Raw genomic sequence first — 18,117 nt, 5'->3', positions numbered from 1 at the left:
TGAGACTCTATGGGGTGGGGGTGGGGGTGGGGGTGGGAGTTAACATTGTTTCCAAAATGTACCCTCTCTGTTTTTAAGTAGCACCTACTGCTAGGCCGCCTGATTGGCACACAGCAGATGCTTGATAATGTAGCGTGCTGGGGTGGGGGGGGGCGAGCAGCGGAGGTATCAAGTGATTGTACAGGGAGAGTGAGTGGCTGGATATGGCCTTTCCAGAATCCCCAGGATATCTCCACGGGATATTGTGTGGGACTTCCCGCCAAGAAGCGCCCAGTCAGAGCTGAGGGCCCCGGGGCCCGCCAATTATGAGCGGAGTGGGGGGTGCTAGCTAGAGAAGCCGTTCGTTCGTTCGTGCGACGTGAGCTCGGGAGGGGCTCCGTCTTCTCGGAGGTAGGGTGGGCAGCGAGCCTCGCGGGGAAGGAGAGCCCGCGCGGGCCCCTGGCACGGCTTCCCCTGCCGTGTTGGCGACCGTGGCGGGGTTAGGGTGGAGGGGCGCTGTTTCCACTGCGGTGCCTAGCCCCTCCCAACCCCCCTCCTCCACCCCGCCCGCTTGCCCCTGGTCCCTCCCGTCGGTCCCTCCCTCTGGCTCCGCAGTCCCTCCTCGCCCTGCCTCCTTCGCGCCGGGCCCAGCCTCCGCCCGCGGGGACGTGTGTCTCCAGTGCGATTTCCCCTTTCTCTTGCTCGCCTCGGCGCAGGTCTCCGCCGGCTCGCGCGGCCCCTCCGCGGGCGCCCCCCGCCGCCGCTCCCTCGGCGCGGCCCGGCCTCCCCGGCGCCCCCATACTCCCGTCGCACAGCTGGCACCCCGGCTCCCTTTCAGCCCCGGCGCCGCCGTCTCACCTGGTGTTTGCATCTCGCCCTCCAACTTTGCCATTGGCGGCGGCGCGACGTGTGGGAGAGCCCTGCGCCTCGCCCGCCCGGACCAGCCTGCCCCGGCGCCGAGGTGAGTCACGGGCGCGGGGCGGTGGGGGCAGGCGGGCCCCGAGGAGAGAAGGAGGGAGGGAGGGAGGGCGGGCGGGCGGGCGGGCGGCGGCGGCCCCCGGCGGCCGCGAGGACCGACCCGGCGCCGCGCTCAACTTCCACTTCTCCTTTCCGCGGCGCCGAGCTCCAGGCGCCACTTGCCGGAGCCCCGCTTTCGAGGGGGAGAAGTCGGCCTGGCGGGGGTGGGAACTCGGGTCTCTACCCCTGGAACGGGGAGGGGACCGCTCGGTGACCCACCCGAGGAGCCCTGTGACCGAATCCGACCGGCAAAGCGCCGGACCTCAGGTACGTCGATGACTCCTCTTCTTGGAACACGGGGAGAGAGACCTGGAAAAGTTTGCCCGAGTGGACTGAAGGGCGCCGGGGCCGAGGAGTAGGGTTGGGGGGGACCGAGAAGGGTGCGTCAGCCTCGGCTGGTGGTGGAGTGTGTACTGTGTAGAGCCCGGGCTCCTGATCCGACAAGAAATAGAACTGATTGGCAGAAGCCGGGCGGGAAAGGCACTTTTCTCCAGCCCGGGGCAGCTTAGGTTCCGTGGAAGGGCTGTTGGTGACTGCGGCGCTCACCAACCCCCCCAATCTCAGCGCCCGAGGGCAGGAGGGCAGGAGGTTGAGCAGACTGGAGCGACTGGGCTAGGCTGAACCGGTGGTGGCCCCTAGGGCTTTCACAGCCAGGCACTTTAGACACGCACACACACACATAATCGTGCGCGCGCGCGCGAACACACACACACACGCTCGCACACACGCTCGCACGTAAACCTATGACTTGGAGACCTGAACTGCCAAAATAGAGACCTCTTGGCAGGGGCTGGAGTTTCCGTGTAAGCCAGCCGCCAGGCTTCCCGCTCCCGCGTTCCCGCTCTCCAAGGTTCTCCCGCCTCTTGGCTTCCTCTCCTGATACATCCGAGGGGACTCAGCAACCGCACAGCGCAAAGGTCTCCCCAATGCCAGAGTCTGGCTTTGGCGGTTCAGAGACTGCTGAGCTGGCAACCACTTTATGAATTCCTGTCCCCTCCACGGTACCCCTAAACTTGCTGCCCCTTCGTCGGGATTGGGCCTGGGATTTAGACTTCCTGATGAGTTAGCTCCTGACTCTTTGGCATCTGGGCCCGGCAGGGTTCTCTTGGGTACCCCCAACCACCACCGCACCCCAGCTGAGGAGCCCAGGGATTTGATGACCCTTTGATTCCTTCCCCTCATCCCTCTGCCTGAGATAGAGGCCTGTCTGGTCCTGCAGCTTCTTCTAGTTAATGTTTGACAGTTCATTGTACCTAATCATTTTAATTAGCTCTTAAAGTGGGGAGTAACAGTTAACCTTGGACTTCTCGATTTTGGCCTGGTGGGGCCTCAAATGGGAGGAGTTCTGAGGAGGTAAGAGCGGAAGTGAGGTCACCACCCCTGGCCTGAGCCACCACAGCTGGCTCCAACAGCTGGTGGGCACACCCATTAGGGACTCAACTCCTGTGAGCTGACCCTTGCTTGGCCTGAATGCCAGGATGGAGGGAGGTGAAGGGAACCTATCTATCTGTCTTCTCTTTGGGGAGACAGGGTACTTTGGCATCGAAAATGCCCAGGAAATTTGTAAGCCAAGTAAGATTTCCCAGTTATAATGTGCTTCCTTGAGCCAGTGCAGAAAAAAGCTAGGCTCACAGGAGCTCTCTCTAGGTGTTCGAAGATTATCAGTGACAACCTGGAGCTGCCCTAAGAAGCTGCCTTGCATATGGATGTCTGTGGCGCTGGGTTCAAAGCCCATGATCTCTTGTGGTGTGTATGTGTGTGTGTGTGTGTAGGGGGTGTCTATGAAGCAGGCTCCACCATTACCACTCTCACCCAGCCTCTCTTTGTGAGCCGAAGGAGTGGCTTGTTTGCAACTATGCCTGGCATTCCTCCCTCCACTCTACTGTTTTGCTGGCTACTCAGAAACTAGTGCCCACCCCTGGCCAATCTGGGGGCCCCAAATCCAGTCTTCTTCACATAGTGCTAAGTGATGGCACAATAGCTTAAGCTTCCTCTGCTATATATTGGGACCTAAAAATGAGGGCCCTGTAACCTGTCCTGGGCCTAATAACATAGTGAAAATGACTCCAGTGCTTCAAAAACTTAGCGCTTTGGACCCAAAAAGGCCCAGTCAGCCACTGGCTGAGAGTATGGCTTTCCCAAGGAACCCTTTACTCCTGGGCTTCCCCAACTTTCTCATTCTGCCCCGAGTCACTAGAGCTAGCCTGTCTGGGTTAAAACTCCAGTTTTGTCATTTACTAGTTATGTGCCCCCCCCCAATCCCCGTCAGTTGTATGCCTTAATTTCCTAGAGAAACTTACCTTACAAAGTTGGAGAGGAACAAATACATTCATACATATAGGCTGCTCGTCAGAACACTGTGTGGTACACAACACACAGGAATTGGCACTCTGATACTGGCTAATACACTGCCCAAGATTCAACTCGGCAAACATTTGCTGGGAGCTGGTCCTAGTACTGAGCTGGCCCCAGCTGAAGTGTCAGTGGAGAAAATAGGACTATGAAGACGACACCACTTGCCTTCCAGGGTAGGATATAGGCTGAAATGGTGGTAGGATGTAGGAGGAGTCCGGAGAGATTGGATGAGTTGTCTGTATAAATAATGTAGTTTAAGGCCAGACTTTAGGGATTGGAGCAGTGTACTAGCACTGGCTGCTTTTGCAGAGGACTGGGGTTTGGTCCAACATGGTGGCTCACAACCATCTGTAACTCCAGTCCCAGGGATTCTGACCTCCTTGAGCACCAGGCACACATGTGATGCACAGATACACATGCAGTCAAAACACCCATACACAAAATAAATGTACAAAATAAAAAGAAAGTAAAGCCAAACTCAAATTCCTGGACCAGGATGGGGAGCCAGGCCTCTTCTTTCTTGGGGACCATGGTTCGCTTCTGGTCTGGATGTTGTCTGTCCCTCAAGCCTGCCCTAAGGTTTTGGTGAAGGAGAAGGAAGAGAAAGTGGGCTCATGTACAAGCTGCAAGTGGCCCGCACTTGGACTGTGATTTACTGGGTGTCAGGACAGGATGGCATTACTTAGGGCCCCTCCCAAACACCCCTAAAGCTCTGGCTCACACCTGGCATGCCTCTTTCCCATCCCATAGTCCCCTGATGAATTAGGAAGAGCCTTGGGCAACCCTGGCTCCTCTGTTCTGGGCCTGACCCCAGCCTGGCCTTGGTTATCACTCCTGGTTTTCTAAGCTGCAAAAGGGTTTCTGGCTTCACCGCCAATTTATTCCCTCTGTGGTTCTCAGACTGAAAACTAGTTCTGCAGGGGAGAAAAGAAACTCAGGAAAGGTACCCAGAATCCCACGGGCGCTTTCCTAGGGGTCAGGGGCTTTTCTCATCAACACCAACCTGCCTGCAAATCTCTGGCTGCTGAGCGTCGTGTGTCTTGTAATAGCGGCTGTGTTGCTAATGCCCTGTAGCGCGGGGGCCCCAGCGCTGGTTGCCAAGAAACTGCTGGTCGGGGTGCTTATGAGGGTTCTGACCTCATAGGGGCTGCTGAGTTTCAAATCAGCAGACATTTATTAACACCTACTGTGTGCCCAACCTGTGCTCTGAGCTGTGGGGGAGCTGAGGGAAGGAGGTGGTGGGGCAGAGATGACTAAGACATTGAAACAATCAGAGGCGAGGACAAGCAGCCAGGCCAGGGGCTGGTCAGGTGCTAATTGTACTTCTTGGAGCAGAGGCCAGCACGGCCAGGACTCTGAGGTCAGCAGCAGCTAGAAGAGGGAGGAAAGGCTTTGTGAGGGATTCGGGTGAGAGCTAGACCTTGAAAGGGGCGGGGGGCATCGAGGGGGAGATGTGGCTGGGCGGAAAAGGGAGAAAAGACGCCTTTCTCTCTCTTCCCTGGCCACGGACTGACCTTCGAAGCCTGGATGATTGTGTGGCAAATGCATGTCACATAAAAGAGCAGGGTCAGTGAGAGTGGGTGGCTTCGTGCAGACCTCGATCCCCACGTCAGGACATACAAAATGGTTGGCCTAGACAGTGAGCCGGCCTGTATTGATAATGCACAAAGGATGGCCAGGCTTCCCTGCCACCCAGGCTGAGAGGCTCTCATCATTAACTGCACCCTCCAACACAGGCAGGCTGGGAGACGAGGGAGGGAAGGAAGTACGGGAAGTGAGAGGTAGACAACATCAAAGCTGACATGCCACAGTTGTTCCCAGGAGAAATGGGCTGCCTAGGTCCCACCTCTCCCCAGGTTTTGAGACTTCTCTGGAACCCTGGAGGTAGAGAGCAAAGGTTTTCATCACCGTCCCCCATCCAGTCAGCTGGGAGTTGAAGTCTAGAGAGTCTCACATTTGTGCCTGGCCACCAAAAATTCACCATGTGTTTGTTCTACTTTTGTGTCTTCCGTGGCTGGATGGGAGGAGGGCTTTGGCTCTTGTTAGGTTTAATTGGATAAAAACACCTGGATTACCTCTACTCCGCATTGGTTTGTTCTCTTCTTGCTCCTTTCTGGCCTTCCTGTCCTCGGTACATTTAAACACATAAAGGGACCTACTAGAATGCCTTGACTTGGACTGGGAAACTGTCATATGGTGAATTTCTTGATAGAGAGACCCAGCCTGGCCGGGCTAATCCCAGCACTCTGACAGAGCCAGGCAGATCTCTGTGAGTTCAAGGCCAGCCTGGTCTACAGAGTGAGTTCCAGGACAGGCACCAAAACTACACAGAAAAACCCTGTCTCGAAAAACCGAGAGAGAGAGACACACACACACACCTACCCAGCCTGCTCCCAGAGGAAAGGGGAGGCTCAGCCAGCCGAGAAGGGTGTTTAATGCAGCAGGGTCTTCAAGGAAAGTTCTGGAACATTTCTCAAAGAGGCTAACAAGAAACAAGAGTGTGGTGGCACACACCTTTACTCTCAGCACCTGAGAGGCAGAGAGGCAGGTGGGTCTCTGAGTTTGAGGCCAGCCTGGTCTACATATCGAGTTCCAGGACAGCCAGGGCTACGATAGTAGAGAGACCCTGCCGCAACAAAACACAACAAAAAACTGAGAGGTTCAGTGGGTGATCCAAGTTGAACAAGCTTAAGTTCTTACCTCTAGATAGGCCATTTCTTGTCCAGTGCAGATACTTCCTGCCTCTTAGTCTACCTGCCCTTCTGGAAGCTTCCTGTCTTCTTCTAGTATGACACAATATCCTCCTCAAGGAGCATTTCTGTCTCGAGGAGGGGAGGGCAGTCTATATGCATTCTTATCCTAGACCTGCCAGGTTCTAGCTGTGTGACAGACAATGGGCTCGTTGACTTAACCTGTCTGGGTCTCACTGTCATGTCACAGGAAGGAGTGACAAAAGAGATAATGTATGTAAAACACTGAGCATATTGCCTTGTACATTGTACCCACCCAATAAGTATTCCCTGGTATTATTATCAGTCCTGGCCTGAGATTGTTGTTGCCAGTCACACAATCTTTTCCCTGCTCACAAAGTCACAAAGGGGGACTTTGCCAAGATCCCTAGATTAATTAACTACTTTGCCAGAAGCGCCGACAGAGCATGCCACCCCATTCTTGGAAACACCAGGATGATTTTACAGATTTTTCTGCTAACGTTTTGTTAACTCTGCCATCGTGAAGGATAAAGAGGGACTACGGAAGAAGCAGCGTGTGCAAACGTGTGTGCGCGTGCCTCTGTGTGTGTGTGTGTGTGTGTGTGTGTGTGTGTGTGTGTGTGTGTGTGATCTATGAAGCCATTTGGAGTGGTAGGCAGTTCTGCAGTTAATAGTGGCGCTTGAGCGGCTGGAGAGATGGCTCCATGGATAAGAGCCTGCTTGCCGAAGCTCCGGTCCCCAGAACTCATGTCAGGCAGCTCACACCTGCCTGGAACTTCAGCTTAAGGGGACCTGACACCTTCTGCTGGCTCGGCAGGCAGCCCTCCCTCCCACCACACACACGTTCACATAAGCACGCACACGGCACACGGCACACGTTAATGACTAAGAAATCTGATTTTCAGAGTGGCTTGAGCCATCGAGGTAGCACAGTGGGGGAAGGTGCTCCTGCCAAGCCTGAGGACCTCAGCTCAGTCCCTGGAGCCCACGTGGTGGAAGGAGAGACACCCCTGCAAGCTGCCCTCTGACCTCCACATATGAGCCATGGCACCCTCCTCCACACATGTGTGATCACGCGCACACAAATAAAAATGTAACAACATTTTAAAGAGTGGGACTTGTTTTGAATATTTGTATTGATATTGCCGTTCCCCCCCCCCCCCCCCCCCCCCCGTCTTCATTGTTTTCATCTTGAAGAAATCAGAAGTGAGCTAGGTGTGATGATGCACAGCTGTTGTCTCACCACTTTCGGGGCTGAGGCTGGAAGGTGGAGAGTTCAAGGCTTGCCTGGCCTACATGGCAAGTTCCAGGCCAGCCTCAGCTACAAAGTGAAACCTTGTCTTTAACCAAAGAAGAAGAAGAAATCAGAGGAAGTTTGTTCCTTCGAGAGAAGGCATAACAGTCAACCCCTGGGGACGATTTAGCAATCATCAGGTGGTTGTTTGCCTCCTGAGGGCAGAACCCTGGAAGCCAGTTGGCCAACTCTGTGCTCACCACTGCTTGACTTGTTTCCCCCCACCTTTCAGTTGACAGAGATGCTGGGTGCCTGCTGGGAAAATGCCCAAAGACCTTTGTTTGAGCCTGGGACACTGCCTTTGGCGTGGAGATCTCAGGGTCCAGGAACCTTTTCCAAAGGCAGAGGATTACTTGGAGGTCCCATCTGCTGTATCTGGATACAGTGGACTAGCCGTGGACCACCCCTAAGTGGGGCGGGCATGCTACTGGATCCCTTGGTCCCCACCCATCAAGTTAAGAAAGCTAGGCCTTGAGCAATGGGAGAGTCAACAATTAGTCTTAACCTCCTTAAATACCTGATAACCTGATAACACTGGTACTCAGGTGCAAACTGAGGTGATAATCTGTGGTTTTCCAATGTTTTCTAGGATAATAGTGATAGTCCAACTCTTCTGAGTTTGTGAAAGTCCGTGTGCAGAAAGCAGATGCCTTTACAAGCTCACAAGGTGACCAGTTCCTTAACACCACAGTGATCTAAAAAAAAGAAAAGAAAGAAAGAAAAAAGAAGGGGAAAAAGACCCAGATCCCTTTTTAGAGACTCCAAAGCCCATTCTAGAGTGTCAGGGACATGTGTGTACTTACTGTGAGCAGGTGGGAGCATTTCATAGTTCTAAATTGCATAATGTGGGACTAATGACTTGCCTCGAGGAAGATCATTTTTCTTCTTTAGCTTCCTTGGGGAAGGCTTCCTGCAGGTGAGAGGACAGATGGCCTTTCCAAAGAGGGAAGACAGACCATTGGCTGTGTTCTAGGGGCATTCCAGGCTGGGTAGTAAAGTAACATTGGCATGAGAAAGCCGGAGATACAGCATCATAAGCCCACCACAATCAGCATGTGTGCTAAGTCCCAGGTTCAGAATGTGACTCCGCTGGTAGCATCAGAGACTATATATTCTACGGAGGCATCGCCTTTTTTGTCTTCACTACTGTGGCAAAGCAACACGACCCAGTAAAGTCATATAGAAATGACACATAATGACAAAACCACAGTCAGCGTTGGCTTTTACAGTTACTTCTATTTTTGTTTTTGTTTTTTGAGACAAAGTTTCTGCGTGTGGCCCGGGCTGTCCTGGACCAGGCTGGCCTTAAACTCAGAGATTCGCTTGCCTCTGCCTCTTGAGTGCTGGGATGAAAGGTGTGTGCCACCGCCAGCCCGCAGTGTTACTTCTGTATTCTCCTGCTGGTTGTTACTTTGTACAAACCGGGGTACCTTTACTTTCATTTTACTGAACAGCTTTACATCAGTGTACAATAAATGGCAGCTACTTCCAAGGGTACGATTTGATACTATGTGACATATGTACAGACCCGTGAGGAGCTTCTGGGAAGTTCCCTTGGCGATCCCACCTCCCATCCTAAGGCAACTACTGCTCTGGTTTCTGTCACTATAGATCAGTTTGCCTTTTCTAAAGTTTCATGTAATTGGAATCATGCAGTCTTTTCTGGTCTGGCTTCTCTCTGCATATTTATGTTAAAACTCTTCCTTGTTTTTGTATATATCAGTGTTTCTTCTCCCTCACTTTCTGTCCCTCTCTCTCTCCCATCCTCCTTTGAGACAGGGTCTCACTTTGTAGCCCTGGTTGGCCCTGCAACTCAACCATGTAGACCAGACGGCTCTCACTCACTGAGATCTGCCTACCTCTGCCTCCAGAGTTCTGAGAATAAAGAATTACGCCATCATGCCTAATGGATGTTTCATTCTTTTTTATTGCAAAGTAGCATTCCATTGTATGGATAAAGCACACACTGTTTATCTGTTCATCAGCCTGTGGACATTTGATGCTTTTTCCCCAGTTTTTAAAAACTATTGCAAACAAAGCTGCTCTGAACATAGGTGTGCAAATCTTTTTGTGGCTGTGTTTCCTTTTCTTTTGGTTAAATACCTGGAAGAGAAGTAACTAGATTGTAACAGTAGTGACGGGTCTACTTTTAAGGAAACTATTCCACTGTTTTCAAAATGGCTTTACCATTTTACACCCCCCCCCCCCCCCCCCCCCCCCCGCAAAGAATGAGAAGCCCGAGTTGTTCATCTTCACTGACACTGCTATGCAAGGGTGGGTGCCCTTCCTACTTTTGGCCATTTTCGCAGATGTGCCCTTGTGTTTCGTTGTGATTTCAATTGACGTTTCCCTAATTATTTACTATTTTGACCATTTTCCGTGTGCTTATTCACTGTCTATGTATCTTCTTTGGTGAAGTGTCTGCTCAAGTCTATTGCCCAGAAAGTCCGTTGTAGACTCTAGATACAAGAGCCCTCTCAGATCCCTGCTTTACTGATCTCTTTTCTGATCCTTCTGCCTCCACCTCCCAAGTGCTGGGATTACAGTTGTACGCCACTGTCTAGTTCTAGAAGGCTTTAGTTTTGCACTCAGTCCTAGCCAAAATGCAACTGATCACTAGTTTTCTTTCCCTATTGAGCTGGGAATTGAACCTCGGGTCTTTTTACACTAAGCAAATGCCTTACCATTGAACTATGTCCTAAGCCTTCATTTTTCCTTTTATAGATCATGCTTTCAGTACTACATCTAAGGACTCTTTGCCTAGGCTTAAATCACAACTATTTCATCATATGTTTTCTTTTATAATTTTAGGCTTCGAATTTTGGTCTGTGATACATTTTGAGTTAATTTTTCAGTACAGAGATCCAGAGCTTTGTGTGGGCTAGGCAAGAACTATCCCAGCCTTATTTTGATTATTTTTGAAGTCATTTAAAATTTTTAGTGTGTTATGTGCATGTGTGAATGTGTATGTGTATGTGTGAGTTCTGTATGTATGTGTGTGTGATACATACGTGAGCGTGGGCACGGACTCACACCACCAAGTATATGTGAAGGTCAGAGGCCAATCTTTGGGAGTCAGTTCTCTCCTTCCGTGGTAGGTTCCAGGGAATGAACTGAGGCCATCACCTACCATCTTGCCAGCCCAGATTTTGGTTACTTTAAGTCCTTTGCAATACCATATGAAGTTTAAAAATGTCTGTATAATTTTCTTTTAATACTTGAATACACCCTATTTGTATTAATTATTAAAACAGTTTCCCCTGGCTTTGCTTTTGAATCTTATAATCAGGTGTGTGCTTGATATTACTGTTGTTTTACATGATGCTTTTTAGTGATGTTCTGTGGCTAAAGGATACCTTAACTTTTTTTTTTTTTTGGTTTTTCTAGACAGGGTTTCTCTGTGTAGCTTTGGAGCCTGTCCTGGAACTCAATCTGTAGCCCAGGTTGGCCTCGAACTCACAGAGATCCGCCTGGCTCTGCCTCCCGAGTGCTGGGATTAAAGGCGTGCGCCACCACCGCCCCCGGCCGGTACCTTAACTTTACTGTGCATTTGTAGAACAGGACGTTGTTTTTGCCTGTTTTTAGTGAATAAATCTAAGATTTCTTTCATACGTCATTGTATACATGCCTTGCCTATCCCCTTTCAATCATGTCTGCTGAGATAGCAGATCTTCTATAACCAAAGTTTAGCTGGGCATAGTGGCACATGCCTGTAGCCCTAACTATTTAGATGCTGAGGCAGAGAATGATGTTTGAGGTTAGCTTGAGCTATAGAGCAAGACCTTGTTACCCCTCCCCCCCCCCCACAAAAATGTTTGACCTCATAGAGTTTTTCTCATATCCCATTCTCTCAAATCATTTTGGATCTTAGACCTGGTACAGAATCATGACACCGTTCCCAAGTCACAGTGATGTGACTTGAACTCAATATTCCCAGGGTGGGACTGTGGTTTGTACAAAAAAGCTAATGCTTTTGATGATAACCTGATTATCAACTGCCTTCTCAATGGTGCTTGGATAAATAGTTCATTCTGGCATTTGTTGCTCTAACGGGATTGCAGCAGCAAGAAAGGAAAAGTGGTATCTGAGTTCCTAGCCCTCTGTCTCCCAACTGCTGGCCAACCACACTTCTAGACTGTGATCCTAAAATCAGTTAGAACCTGGACCTTGACAGTTTACATGGGTTTAATTCATGGATACTCAGATGTAGGTTGGAAACAAAAGAAAATCAAGTACAGCTTGATTTCATGGATTTTTACTGCCTGCTGGAGAAAGAAAAGATATACAAGAAATAATTAGCAATCCAAGACCACGTGGGCTAAAAAATCTTGTGACAGAACTTAAAGGCCCTGGGGAGTTAAAAGTGTGTTGGGGGCCTCTGGGGTGTGGACTGTAATTACTAGAACACAAACAGCTCTGTGAGGTTAGGGAACATGTTCGGGACCTTGCTAGATGGGTACTGTTTGATTTGACAAAAAGGATCACTAAGGGATGGCAAGCCTGAGAAATTCCATGAATGAGGCTGGAATGTTCCCTCAGGGGACCATGAGGAGACCACTGGGCTAGAAGCCCAGCTTGAGTTGGGAAATCATGGGAACGAGGCTGAGTAGGTAGGGTGGGGTCAGACTGCTAAGGACCTTTGGAAACCAAGTTAGATGAGTTTGGACTCTAGGGCTCTGTTGAGTCGGAGTCCAGCTGGTTGTGGCCATAGCCACAGATCTCAATGTGTGTCCTGAAGAAATTGGCACCATCTCAGCGGCTGAGGGAGGAGTTAGGTGGAGGCAGGACCAAGACTGGAACTTGATCTTTCTTACTCCCAGTAAAGAGGAGAAGTTTTTAGCTGTTTCCAGCCTTTTCACACTTCCTCCCCTTACAGTTCATGGCAGAGATGACTGGCAAGGGATGATGGGACAAGAGACAGCACCACCAACAAGCACTTTCTAGCTCGCCTACTGACTGACCCACCCCTCTACTTACCCAGACACCTTAGGCGAAAGCCTAGGAGTTCTAGGTGGTGTCTGAAAAGGAAAATGCAAGCTGAGTGCCTTGGGGCATGCCTATATTTCCAGCTGTGTCGGAGGCTGAGAAGGGAGGATGGTTTGAGCCTCAGTTCAGAATATTAAGGCCAACCTGGACAACATAACTAGATGCCATCTCAACATAGACATAACAAAGAAAGAAAGCAACAGAGAGAAAATCAAGTACGGCAATATAAACCTGTAATCTCTTCCCTTGGGAAGCTGAGATAGGAAGATTGCAAGTTCAAAGCCAACATGGACTCCATAGTAAGACCGGTGTCAAGAAAAGAAAAATGTGTTCAGGAGAGAAATGACCCGTTGACCCAGTATCAGCTGCCAACATATCAACACCAATTGGTTTATGAGTTTTCTCTTTAAGTTTTCTTTATTTAGTTTTTATGTGTCACTTTATTATTATTTTTTTTATTCTTCTATCATATAACATACCCTAACCAAAGCTTCTCCTCCTTCTACTTCTAACTGGTAGGAAAGGCTGTTTCTGTAGAGATGGGATTTCAGCCAAAAAATTTTTTATTTAAAATTTTTTTCATTTTACATACCAGCCACAGTTCCTCCTCCCTCCTCTTTTCCTGCTCCCCCCACCTCCCCCCAACCCCACCCTCCATCCACTCCTCATAGGGAGTAAGGCCTCCCTTGGGGAGTCCACACAAGGCTTGCACACCAAGTTGAGGCAGGACCAGGCCCCTCCTCCTTGCATCAAGGCTGAGCAAGGCATCCCACCATAGGGAATGGGCTCCAAAAAGCCAGTTCATACACCCGAGATAAATCCTGGTCCCCCTGCCAGGGGCCCCACAAACACATCAAGCTACACAGCTGTCACCCACATTCAGAGGGCCTAGTTTGGTCCCATGCAGGTTCCTCAGCTGTCATTCCAGAGTCCTTGAGCTCCCACTAGCTCGGATCAGCTCTCTGTGTGGTTTCCCCGTCATGATCTTGACCCCCACTTGCTCCTATGATTCCCTCCTCCCTCTCTTCAACTGAACTCCAGGAGCTTGTCGGACAATTTTTTTTTTTTTTTGAGACAGGGTTTATCCATGTAGTTTTGGAGCCTGTCCTGGATCTCGCTCTGGAGACCAGGCTGGCCTCGAACTCAGAGAGATCTGCCTGGCTCTGCCTCCCGAGTGCTGGGATTAAAGGCGTGTGCCGCCGCCGCACCACCACCACCTTGCTGGACAAAAATTTTGATGGAAGAAATGTGGAGCAGGCAATGAGCCTGTAAGGAGTCCCGAGAGCCGTGAAATCTCTTAGAGAATGGGAACCTGAGATTTCAGGAACCAAGTGCCACTAATGGCGAACAGTTTTAGCAGAGTTTTTCTGTTAGCACCCAAGTACACCAAACTATTAAAGTGTGTGTGTGTGTGTGTGTGTGTGTGTGTGTGTGTGTGTGTGTGTGTGTGTGTGTGTGTGTGTGTGTGTATTTTTTGAGACAGAGTCTCACCATGTAGTCCTATCTGATCTTGAACTCAACAGGGATCCACCTGCCTCTGTCTCCCAAATGCTGGGACTAAAAAGTTCAAGAGTGCCACAGCAAACAGCTTAAATTGGATTCTTGCACTAGAAGGCTTGTTCCTATAACATTTCTTTACAATGTAACATTTGCTCCCTTGCTCTTTTTGTTTTGTTTTGGTTTGGTTTTGTTTTGGTTTGGTTTTGTTTTTGGTTTTGTGTTTCCAGACAGGGTTTCTCTTTGTATCCCTGGCTGTCCTGGAACTCGCTCTGTAAACCAGGCTGGCCTCAAACTCAGAGATTTCCCCCGCCTCCGCCTCCTGAGTGCTGGGATTATAGGTGTGCGCCACCCCCTCGCCCCAGCACCCAGTTATTTTTTGTTTGTTTTTGAGACAGGGTCTCATGTCCAAATCGGCTTCAAATTCATTTTGTAACGGAATGAGCTTAAACTTCCGATGGCCCTGACTCTGACTCCTCAGGGCTGGGGTTACAGGTGTGCATCACAACACTTAGTTTCTGTGATGCTTGGAATGGAACTAAGGCTCCATGCATGCTAGGCAAGCAGTCTACCACTTGAACAGCAATCCACAACAAGCCCTGAAATACAACATTCCCTCTTTTTGAGACAGGATCTCTCTGTGCAGCCTTGGCTGGCCTGGAACTCAAAGAGATCCACCTGCCTCTGCCTCCCAGGCCCTACGTGTGTCACCATACCTGTCTGGTATTCACTTGAATGTTTCAATCTACTGCCCCAAATATATATTTTTAGTCATTTGTCAATGAAAAAGGAACAACAACAAACGAGGAGCCTGTGAAGACGAGTGGGGCGTGAACCGTAGCTTTGACTCCTAGACTGACGCTTGTTCAGATTTAGAGACAGGGCCCTATCTTTGGGGGCCCTGTCTACCGGTAGGTCTGAACCTCACTTTTGAGACCTTGGAGGAGGGGAGCTATCACCTGCAGCATCTTTCTTTGACAGCCACCCCCACCTCTCTGTCCTCGGTGTAGAACAGAGTTGAGAACAAATCGCTGGGCCCTTGTGTTCTGGGGAGAGACGCTTTGACTTGCTCTGACTCACTTTGGCATTTGGGGCATGACTAGATCTTGGACTGGTATGGAGGGACTTTGGGACCTACCTAGGGGGCTCTGAAGCCTGGGTGGGGACCAAGACTGTTTGAAAGGATTACTGAGCCTCACCCCTGCTACGGAACCCAGCCTGCAGCCTCTCCTTGAGGTGCGTCTTTAGTTTCGATTATTCGTGGCAGAGTGTTCGTATCATTCAAGTTTGGAAGCAGAGCCTGGACTTCTCAGCGCCTTCCTGTAGAGCGCTGCCCTGGCTTATCTCTTGGTGGCTGAGACACCGAAGGCTAGGGCGAATCTCCTCAGCACTCCAGGCATTTTATTATTGTCCCCACAGTCTGCAGATAGAGATGCCAACTGGAAGAAGAATGCCTGCCCTCCCCAGCCTGGGCAAGCTGGATAAAGCGCTATGAATAGTCGGGTTTTAACCCACCAGGCAGGGCCCCAGGCACTAAGGGCCGGTGCCAGGCAGCAAGCCTTCCTCCACACCCCTTGCCTGCCAGGGGGCTTGGGGCAGACGAAAGAGCAGGTAGGGCTCTGGGCAGGCTGTCTGGGCTGGGTGGGGACCTGGTTGGGTGAGGCCCAGATTCCCCAGGCTGATAAGGAGGCCTGTAAACACCCAGCAAGTGGGGGGTGGGGGGGGCAGAGGGCAGGCTACCAGATGGCAAGAGAAGGGGGGAAACTGGAGCCTAGGCCTAGCTACAGGAAGTGGGGCTTGATGTGGAAACATCCTGTCCAGTACAGGCTAGAGAGGTGGCCACCAGTGACTGCTCCCGCCACTGCGACAGGGAGGCGAACTCAGTACAAGGAGGGGCTGCTTGCCTGGGCACTAAGCCAGGATCTTGGTTCCTGACATCTCAAAGGGACATACTCAATCGGTCTCTATTCTGGGTTGCTCACGGGTCTCTATTCTGGGCTGCTGTACCATCTAGCACTGCTGAGAAGGGGTGTGTGTGGGCCGGAGAAACGATGAAAGCCAAACTACCCCCATGGAGAAACTGTCCAGAACAGTTGTCTCCGAGAATTTGTTTCTTACGGGAAAAATCATCGCCTTCACTTTCTGTGAGGAACATTGATTGGAACATGGGATTGTGTCAATTGTGTCAAAGGCCTCCTGCGGCCCTCTGCGAAGAAGAGGCGAACGGCTGATGCTCGCTTTGCTCTGTCTTGCGGTGTCTTTTAATTAGAACCTCAGAGGGTCTGATCTGGTGCAACCTTTAGCAGAGATCAGCAAACCTGTGCATTTCCCTTTACAGATGGGGAAACTGGGGTTCAGAGGCACAGGGGCTTGGTCACCTGAACGGCAGACCTGAAATTCAAGCCCTTGCCCTGAAAAGCTCCCCACCATCTTCCCTAGTAAGGGACGTTCAGGCCCCAGCCTTCCCACATAGGCCTGGATGTTCTCTGCCTACTCACTGGACCTGTACTTAACCTTGCTGAAGGCTACAGGATGCCTGGAAGGAGGAAAGAGCCGCAGAGTCATAAATCAAAAGGCATCTGTCTGTATGTGGCCTTGAGTAGACAGACCCTTCTCTGGGCCACAGAGATTTCTGAAAATTTTAGAAAGATAATAGTTTTCACCAGGCATGGTCATGTGTGCCTGTAATCTCAGCACTTGGGAAGTGGAAGCAGGAGGATCGGGAGTTCAAGGCCAGCCTTAGCTACACAGTGAGTTTGAGGCTAACCTGGACTACATGAGACACTCTTTCAAAACAGACAGACAAGCAAACAAAGTCTCTAAGAGTGTAACTAGCCCCTGCTAATGGATCACACATCCAAGAATATTTGGGCAGCACACATTTATCTTGATGGGTTAAAAAAAATGACAAAGTTGGGTAGCTAGGAAAGAAGAGGTGAATCTTGAAAGAGGGGTCAACATGATCAAAATACATTATATGAAATTCTCAAAGAACTAGTAAAATTTAGAAAAACAATTAAAAATAGATCTTGGCTCTGTGAGGTGGCGCAACACAAAAAACCTTTGCTGTGCAAGTCTGGAAAGCCAGGTTAAATCCCTGGAATCCAAGTAAAGATGGAAGCGGAGAACAAACTTTACAGAGCGGTCCTCTGCCCTCCACACCCACACCACAATAATAAGTAAAAACGTTTTTAAAACAATAAAGCTCACCCACTAGAAACGTCTACTTCGGTGGTTTTTAGAATTCACAGAATTGCACGTCCATCAGTAGGATCCACATTAGAGTATTCTCATCATCTCCCCCCCACCCCCCCCACCCCCCGCAAAGAAATATCACATCCGTTGGAGTCATTCCCAATTTGCCTCCAGCCCCAGGGCCTTAGTCCTGAAGGGATACTTACCAGAGATGCTATTACGTGTTTTTAGGTGAAAGTCCAGCTACGTTGATCAAGATGTACTAACTCAGCTTACTGGAACCTTGTATCCAGAGACCCTACCAGAAAAAAAACAAACAAGCAAAAAAAACAGAGCAGGTGATCAGGCCCCTGGCTGTGGATCTGGCATATAGGAGAGCTGATTTTCCATAAATATTTGAATAAACACATGAACCAACACCCTAAGATAAGAAGCTAGACTTAATATTATGTGTAAGCTGATTGTAACTGTATGTTTATGGGGCAGGGACCATTTCATGACTGCTTTAGGTCTAGAGACCTAATTTTCTGGGTCACTGAGATACAGAAATTGAGCAGAGCTTGAAGAAAGCTATTGAAGTTCGTGTTACCGCCATTTTGACAGAGACTTTGGGAAGTTAAGGATTGGCTTATTAGAATGACCTCCAGTGGAAATTGAGGCTTTAAGAGGTATGGGTCCTGGGCCTGAGCAGCTCCTGTAGAAGGGTCCCAACAGATGGCAAGCAATATGTGTAGAGGAAATAGTACAGACTTTGAGATGAAGGTCACATAAGTCTGGATTTGAGTTCTGTCTCCATTTTTGACAACTAATATGACCTTGGCCATGTTACCTAATCTCCTATGAGCTTTTGTGCAGTTTGTAAAGTGGATCTCTTAGCCAGGTTGTTGGTATAGGCCTGTAATCCCAGCACTCAGGAAGCAGAGGCCAGAGGATCACCACAAGTTTGAGACTAGTCTGGATAATGAAGTGAGTTCGAGACCCAGCCAGGTATGGTCAGACCCTGCATACAAATTTAATAGAATTGTTGAAGTAGGATTATCACCAAAACAGATTTCACTAACAAAGTTTCAAACAGGATAGCAA

At 49.9% G+C, this 18,117-nt stretch overlaps 1 protein-coding gene across 1 annotated transcript in view; it reads left to right on the top strand.

The window, feature by feature from the left end:
* Positions 1-727: 727 nt before the first annotated feature.
* The window catches only part of Elf4 (E74 like ETS transcription factor 4), a 42,482-nt gene continuing 25,092 nt past the window's right edge, over positions 728-18,117 (top strand). The window contains exon 1 of the mRNA XM_052739014.1: positions 728-940. The gene's annotated coding sequence lies outside the window, so the exon portion shown is untranslated. The remainder of the gene's footprint in view (positions 941-18,117) is intronic.

This window comes from Peromyscus californicus, unplaced genomic scaffold (genome assembly GCF_007827085.1).
Source record: "Peromyscus californicus insignis strain IS unplaced genomic scaffold, ASM782708v3 Scaffold_10__1_contigs__length_136768540, whole genome shotgun sequence".
Classification (NCBI taxonomy): Eukaryota; Metazoa; Chordata; class Mammalia; order Rodentia; family Cricetidae; genus Peromyscus; species Peromyscus californicus.
Note: the sequence above shows the minus strand (reverse complement) of the source record. Positions and strands in the feature narration are given on the sequence as shown.